Source organism: Parasteatoda tepidariorum, chromosome 7, assembly GCF_982258835.1.
Source record: "Parasteatoda tepidariorum strain Cologne lab strain chromosome 7, Ptep-v5.0, whole genome shotgun sequence".
Lineage (NCBI taxonomy): Eukaryota > Metazoa > Arthropoda > Arachnida > Araneae > Theridiidae > Parasteatoda > Parasteatoda tepidariorum.
In genome coordinates, this window is record NC_141761.1 from 58,288,274 (window position 1) to 58,296,208 (window position 7,935).

Genomic DNA, 7,935 nt, shown 5'->3' on the forward strand with positions numbered 1-7,935 from the left:
TCCAAAAAACACAAAGAACTTTCAAACTCAATAACTTACTTATGTAACAAAGATATGTAATTTATACTTGGAAAAAAGATTTGGCAACGAGGTGATTCAATGGGTCTTGTTAGAATTAGTTGTTTAGAAAATATTGGAAAAGTTTTGGTCAGTGCTGTAATGAGGCTAATTTCTTTGTGAAACAAAATTCATATTTTTATCTCGATTAATCTTTCATCACAGAAATGTACTAATAATTGCTCACGCCTCATTGTTAAAAGAATGTGTAGAAAGTTATTGAGATATTTGAATTTCATCCCCAAATTATTAGAATGAAAAACAGGCTTGAAAAATAGAAGTAACGGATTGAATCCTCTAAAACAGACATCTCCGTCCTTCGAATCAAAATCGACCCCAAACATCACCAATCCAACCAGCAGTGACAGTTGTATTTTAAATGGTAAGTTATTCAAATAAAAAAATATTATTAAGTGACAAAAGTAAGTTATTAAGTAGACACGTTAACTTATATGTTTAATACATTACGCGAGTAAATCTTACAAAATTAAAATCAGAAAATACACAGTCACTGATATACTTACAGAAATTGAACATTTTGTTGTAATTACTGAAGATTACTATAAGAACTTAGAATAAATGGCATATCTCCTGTAATACATATCCCATTCGTTCGCTGGATCCTAAATAAAAGTTATGATGCATTTTATAAATGCGAATATGTTTATATTATGAGAAAGCGAGATAAAATATGCACACAAAAATAAAGAGAACAAAATAACATATTTTACAGAATAATAAATACTGTGAAACATTGCGTGAAACTGAAAAGTTTACGGAGTGCAAGCAATCATTGATAGTTTATTTGAGATAATATAAAATCCTAATCTATAATGCTATATGAACACGTAAATATTGCCGAACAGTTTTTACTGATTGGCAGTTAAAGAGCAATGCTGTGCGCTTAGAAGTCACGGGCAGTATGCTAAAGAATCACCCCAAGAACTTGATCTAATGATCAGATTTTTAGGTACTAGGGCTTAAGGGAATGACCTCAAATATGCTAATTAGTTAGTGCAGACGATATTTTAAATAACACAAAAACGTACCTTCTTTGAATATATCTTTTTTACGGCTGATTATGATTCTTGACCCCCAAAATATGTGGGATAGTTGCGATCTTGGAAATATGGTTCTTTAGTTTGGATAACGAGCGAAAGTTTAAATTCCTATATAAGTAGTTAATTTTAAATCATTTTAAAGAATGTAATTTTATGTGACGAAATACGAATATTTGAACGAAATCGGTAAACAGTTCCTAAGAAATCGAATTTTAAAAAAATCAGATATTTAAAATTTGAATTCTTGGGAACTATTTGAGTAATTTCATTGAAATTCTGGTTTTTGCCTTATAAAATTATATTTTTCAAAATGATGTATATTTTATCATTCAAAATTTTTTCGACTATATTATTATTGTACTATTATTAAATAAAATAATAAGAAATAATGTACAATTATTAAAAAATGTCTATGTATGGAAATTGCATAATTGTGCGCGAATTTTTTTTTTAATTCGCTTATAAAGTTCTCGAGATATGACAAAATGCGCAAAAAGTTAAATTAACATTAAGGGGTTCGAAATTTCCACCGTTCTTCTGACCAAGCAATAGGACCATATTTCTCAGATTGTGTTTACCCCCCATATTTTTGGGGTCAGAAATCCAAATCTGTCAACAACAAAAAAAGCTGTGGCTGATTTCTTAACTTAAAATATAGTCTGCATTATCTTATTAGCACATTGAGGGTCACCTGCTCGACCATTAAAACTGAGTCCTAAGACGTGAAGATCTGATCATTAGATCAAAAATTATTTTGGATTCTTTTTTTTTTTCATCGTGCGCTGTACATTTCCTTAAAAATATTCATTAAGTGTGCTTAAAAAAACATTCTAGCATTCGAGTAGGGAAAAAAATATTCAACTATTTTAAAAGTATACACCGAAAACAAACAAAAACTGTTTTATATCACAGATAAAAATACAAACACATTATCTCTAAAAGAAACTTTTTACGCAATTCTCAAAGCACAGTAAACAGGAACAGACACTAAGTGAGTGAACAAAATAAAAACAGGATGGAAGGAAAGGAAGGACAAAAAATAGCTCTTTCAAATTTTTCAGGTTTTTAAAAAACATTGACAAGCCTTCTTGTTTACTTATTTATTTCTTAGAGACCTTAAAACAAAGGAGCGAAAGACGGAATGATCCATTTTTTGGGAAAAAGGGGGGTGATAAAGCTAGGTGGCAAGTGTAATCAAAGTCACTGATTCCTTTACTGACAACTATGGTGATGAAGATACATGCGATTTTGATATCGGGGGATTCCGGGCGCGTGAGTCCAGGATTAACTCCCGGACTGCTCCGGTAATCTCTCGGAATTATGGGAAGGCCGTGTCTAGCATATTTTCCATTTCCAGGCTTTTTTTTTCTTGTTATTATAGAACTTCTTACTTTTTTTCCCCTTCTTCTTTTCTCTTAAGAACTATGCCTTAAGAATATATTACGTGTTAGTACTACTGTCGGAAGGGGACTTTCGATACTGTGACAATCTATGACAGATAAATCGACGTGTGGTGTAATGGCTCGACTTCTAGCACGGGTGCCCTAAGGGGGAAATATGATTTATTACTTTCAAAAATCGATAATATTTTTTTCATTATTGCACTTTCTTTTTTTAAAGAACTTTCAAATCCTTGATACTTGGCACAGGATTTATGGAAGAGGATTATTTGGTTTGAATTTAGATAAATGGTTTAAAGACTGTCTGTTTCTGAATACAGAGCCGTAATTTATGATAGTAAAGATTTTAAAGTAGTATATTGCCAACTAAGCGGATATAATTATTCCCGAAAACCTACCTTTATATCGAAGAATGATAACGGTTTTAACATTATTGAATCGGTAAAGGTTTTGTTTTTGTTTCGTGCTCAAAATTATCGATTTTGCAATTTATTTAAACTGGTATTGTTTAGATTTACTCTTTTTTTAAATATATAACTATTCAAATATTTAATCAAAAATATACTTACTTGCAATTATTAACTACTAGACGACTTTTTTCCGCCTTTTCTAGATAAGTAAAATTTGAAGTTTCTCGAGATTTGAAATCGCTCTTTCAAATTAAGACAAACTGACTGACCTTGCATCAGAAAGGTTCTGGGTTCGAATCTCGGGCAAGGCATGGATGTTCTATAATTCTCTGTACTATCTATCCTTACTGTGAAAGCAACGTTAGCCCACCTAATATGGTGCCCCTAAAAGAGTGGCCAACGAATCTGCCCTTCAGATGCCAGTTCCACGCAGTTCATTCCCCAGGCAGGCATTGGAAAAAAATTCAATACAATATTTAAGTGTTAAGTATAAACTCATATTTTTCAAGTGAGAGTGAATTTAATTTTTACCTCGTACATCTTCGCATCCTCAGGTTTTGAACCTTCAGATAAATCTTTCTGATTCGTCGCAGATGGGTACTGTAATGAAATTGCTTTTAAAATATTCAGTAAAACATGTGCTAATATTTTAAATAAATATGCTAATTATCTCAGTTACGCCTTTAATGGATAATAAAAAGTAAGGAACTTTGATAAATCACACTGCACTTATTCACTGTTATTAATTATCTTTGTGTTAGCAATTAAAATACTCTATAGTAAGTCAATACATTTTATTTGTAAGGATTTTCCTCGCGTCAAAACAAAACGAAATTGAACTGTTATAATCTTCCTTAAGTTGAAAGAAAACACAGATTTAAAATAGTAAATATATAGTTTAAAGCAAAAGAATAAATTTTAAAAAATAATGTATCTTATTAGCTCTCTTGGAGAACTAGGACACCATAACTAAGTAAATGCATATTTACACTAAAAAGTTTAAAATCAGTCTTTGCATTCATATGATAAGTTTAAATGGTAATTAAAAATCAGTCAGTTTTATCAGTTAAATCAGTTTTATCTAATTTTTTAAACCTAGATGAAGTATTTTTTTGCTATTACTGTTTTTTTTCTTTTCAAAACATTTAAACCTAGGATTTATGACCTAACTGATCAAATTCTTAAATGAAGTAACACAAACATATAATTTGTGTACGTTAAATGTATCCAGCATCTGTTGGTGTCTAAACTCTTGTCAATAAAAATTTAGATTATTTTTATACATTTTGATATTTTCATTTAAAGGAGATTGATATACCGCTTGATAGTTAAAAATTTGTGTTTAAAAAATTTCAAATATAGCATTTATTATTAATATTGGCCAGCAAAAAGTTTTAGCCTCAGAGTTTAATAAATTTAAACGTCTTGAAATTGAAACGTTATTTGGACAAATAAGAATAAGCATTTTTATGTTTAAAATACTTTCGAATGGTTAAATATAGTATTTCTTTATTTTTTGATAGCTAATATTAGCCTGCATATTTATTTCTAGCACGCGTTATTTGCTTCAAGATTTTAAACTATGAACTTAGCAGCATTTTCTTCCTTTTCGAGATATCATCTGCATCAATTTTCTTAAACTTTTTATACCTATGATGTTTCCATGACAACTTAACGTTGAAACAATGAAAAAATACGTTTTTTCGAAACTGCATGCGCACAACTCAACGTAGAAGAGTAGAAAATAGCGCAAAAAATATTAGCAATCTGTAACAAAAAACACTGTAGCAATAAAAAAAAATCCATAAATTTAGAAGATTCTGTCTATTTTTTGACTTTTTTTCATTTCAGTTTGTTCGAATTAGTGAAAGATTTGTCCGATTTTCGAAATTATTCTTTTGAGATTCCTTTTTCAGCTTTCGAACAAATAAAAGTAAAGAAAGGAAGTAAATGAAGAAAAAAAATTTAAAAAGAAATTATTTCCATCAGAAATTTATTACACTTTAAAACTGATTTAAAAAGTGATTGAAAAAGAAATAAATATAAGTGTGTTAACTATAAAAATAAAATGAAGAGTTTGTCTGCGTGTCTGTTTCTCTTATAACTCCAGAGCCGTTTGTAAAAAATCCTAAAACTTGGTCAGTATAATTTAGCCTCCAATCCTATAAGTATAAGACAGTATAATTTAGTCTCCAGTCCTATAAGTATAAGACAGTGTAATTTAGCCTCCAATCCTATAAGACAGTATAATGTAGCCTCCAATCCTATAAGTATAAGACAGTATAATTTAGCATCTCCAATCCAAGCCAGTATAATTTAGCCTCCAGTCCTATAATTATAAGACAGTATAATTTAGCCTCCAATCCTAAAAAAAATTTCTAAAAAAAGGCGGTTGAAAAAGGAAATTTTCTCATTGGCTTAGAATTCGTTATTTATAATAAATAAAACTGCAGACGATTTTTTTTTAAATATTTTATTGATAACCTCATTGATTTTTGTTAGCTTATTACTCTCATTAATAAAAAAAAGAGCTTTTTTTCCTGGGTCATTGATGTCTTACAATTTTTTCCTTGATAAGTTTGATAAACTTGCTTCGGCAGTACATATACAAAATTTGGAGCGATGCAGAGAAGATTAGCTTGGCCCCTGCCCAAGGATGTCAATGAAAATCGTAATGAGCTCCATATTTTTTGAGACCGGGATATCCTGGTTGGTAGAGCGCTGAACTCATGTTCGAGTCCAAATGACCGAAGAATCACCGTGCTTTAAATTGTGACTGGTGCACTTTAAATTTGTCGGGGTCACAAATTCCTCCAAGTTCCCATAACAAATCACTGATCCAGGAGTTCCCTTATCATCTGGTTTAGGTTCAAAATTACTAGGCAACGTAGTTGAACACTGATAGACGTAAACTCAAATTTGTGTCGGCTGTTCAATGACAGTTATAAAATAAAATGATTAACGCGAGCGTGGTGACATAAGAGGACTACGACGCCTAATTGGTATTCCTAAAGTTTTATGAGACTTCATGTTCACTTTTTTTTAGTTATGCTTAAAAAAGGTGACTCTATAAAACTAAATAATTTCTTTTTAGTTTTTTTAATAGCGGTCACTTGGAACTATTGTCCATTGGCCACAGAAAGTGCCAGAACTGCTAACTCTCTTTTCGTTACCCAGTGGGCACCTGTGGCAAACCCACGTCACACAACCACAAACCCGTTTATAGAGCGGGTCACATTCACACACAAGGGAGAAAGGACATAGAACACAGATAGAGAGAAAGAAACATCCATGCCTTGGCCGGGATTCGAACCCAGAACCTTTCTGATGCAAGGACAGTTCCCTGCCCCCTATACAGGCCGGTCGGCAAACTAAATAATTTAAAATCACCAATTTTTGAAATAAAAATAAATAAATTTTGCAATTAAAGGCAAAATTAATGACTAAATAGTATTAATTCCTTTCGAAAAAAGTTAAAAATTGTCATACTGCTATTGACATCAATGATACTTGATTAATTTCTGTAATTGGTACTACTTGTAATAAAATAAAAAAACTAAGCTCTGCACTAAAAAGCGAAATTGATGGATGAATAGTATAAATAATTTATGAGAGGCATAAAAAATATACATACTATTATGGACGCTAATCATGTTAAATTGAGCCGTGGTGGCTCAGGGGATAGAGCGTTCTCCTTCTATTGTTGGGAACTGGGTTCGAATCCCATTGATGGCAGATTAATTCTAAAGACCTGGATACTTAGATAAAATAGGAACATGCTGCCATCTTGTGACCGCAACTTTCTATGTAGAAATACTGAGTTTCTATTCTTAAACGCAACTTTTTACTGATTAATATTTTCATATTCTTAAAGATAACTTAAATATTTACTATTTTTTCTTTTAATTCTTTTTTCTCTTTCTGAAATTATATATTTTGATTTTCTTCCATTCAGTGACAAAAATGCCTTATCTATAAGTTAAGACTTACTCAAGCAAAGCGTGTAAGAAATATTTTTCTTTTTAACTTTATGCAAATGAAAGTGGAGATATTTAACCAAGTGAAAGAAAAACAAATGATTAAGAAGTAAACCACGTAACTTTAAAAAAAAAATTTATGTTATCAGTACTTTTAAAAACAAAAGCAAAATGTAAGAAAACGAAGTGAATAAACAAAAAATAAAGAATTAAAATTCATTAGAATTTTGCGAATAAAGTTAACAAGTAAATATTTTTAAATAAAAGAATATTAGTTTGAAGTTTATTACAAAAAACATTACAGTAGAAACATCACAAACGATTTATCGTTCATCCAGTAAAGATATGCTTTTTTTTTCATAATGTTAATGTTGATGACCAAATAAAAATTAAAAAATACTTTTGTGACTCGGAACATAATTAGTGAAATTAAACTTTAACTAAGTATTTAACAATTTAAACAATACTGTAAAAAAAATAATATATAGAAAAATCTATACTGTATTTTATGCTTTTTTAAACATAACTAATTTTTTATGCAGATAAAATATTTCGCTAAGAAATATGAAATAATTTTTAAAATCTTTTTGATGTGCTTAAATTGTAATATATTTTTCAGAAAATTTTTGAACTAAAGTAATTATGATTACTAGATTTTAAGTATTACTTGATTAAATGATAGATGTCCTTGCAACTAAATACCCTGATTATTTCTCCACTTCTGTTTATCGTAAACATTTTGCCCCCTAATGTTAATTCTAATTCTCCTAATCTTAATTGTCTGTAAATTTCCGTATTTCATACTTCCGTTTTCAGTGCACTAAACCTTTGCTCTGAGTCTTCTTCTTTTAACACCGAACTTAACTTCCTCAGGTCGTTTGCTGCTAACCATAGATTTAACCCTTCCATAGTTTACTCAGCCCTTGCTGAACTCGCTAGACCTGTTAATAAAATCAAATTTAAGTCTCTTAAAGATCCTATTAGCTTTCGATAATAGCTGAGACATTTATATCGTTCCTTATTTTGACCT

General features: G+C 30.2%; 1 protein-coding gene and 1 non-coding gene across 2 annotated transcripts in view; both read left to right on the plus strand.

Moving 5' to 3' along the window:
- LOC122269131 (cytosolic carboxypeptidase 6-like) overlaps positions 1-7,935 on the plus strand; it is a 553,508-nt gene that overhangs the window by 464,290 nt on the left and 81,283 nt on the right. The window lies entirely within an intron of this gene.
- LOC122269148 (U6 spliceosomal RNA) lies at positions 5,513-5,619 on the plus strand. Its single transcript, XR_006225002.2, has one exon. It is a non-coding gene; the product is annotated as a U6 spliceosomal RNA (small nuclear RNA).